This window comes from Penaeus monodon, chromosome 25 (genome assembly GCF_015228065.2).
Source record: "Penaeus monodon isolate SGIC_2016 chromosome 25, NSTDA_Pmon_1, whole genome shotgun sequence".
Taxonomy (NCBI): Eukaryota; Metazoa; Arthropoda; class Malacostraca; order Decapoda; family Penaeidae; genus Penaeus; species Penaeus monodon.
Genome location: NC_051410.1, coordinates 38,231,112 through 38,231,472, shown reverse-complemented (window position 1 = coordinate 38,231,472; position 361 = coordinate 38,231,112).

The window sequence follows — 361 nt, the reverse complement described above, 5'->3', positions numbered from 1 at the left end:
AAAATGTGAATCTGAGAACAAAGCAGGGTGCGCCTCCGATATACACTTTATAAGGATAATGTTTTGCAGTGTCACGACAGCACGTACTACACCAACTTAACTGGCAACCATACCCCTAGCTACTGTGTTATTTTCTGTGACACATACACACGGTAAAATGGTCTTCAGGAGAGCGTAAAAATAAATATTACGAAAGATATCAAGTTAACATTTTACTGCACACTTTAAGCGGATACCTTCTCCTGTGGATATACTATGGATATTCCTAACATGATCATGTAGGACGGAACATCATGGTACAAGGAATCTGTATACACAAATATTGTGAGACCTCATTCTCTAATTTTTCACAAACTCCGAC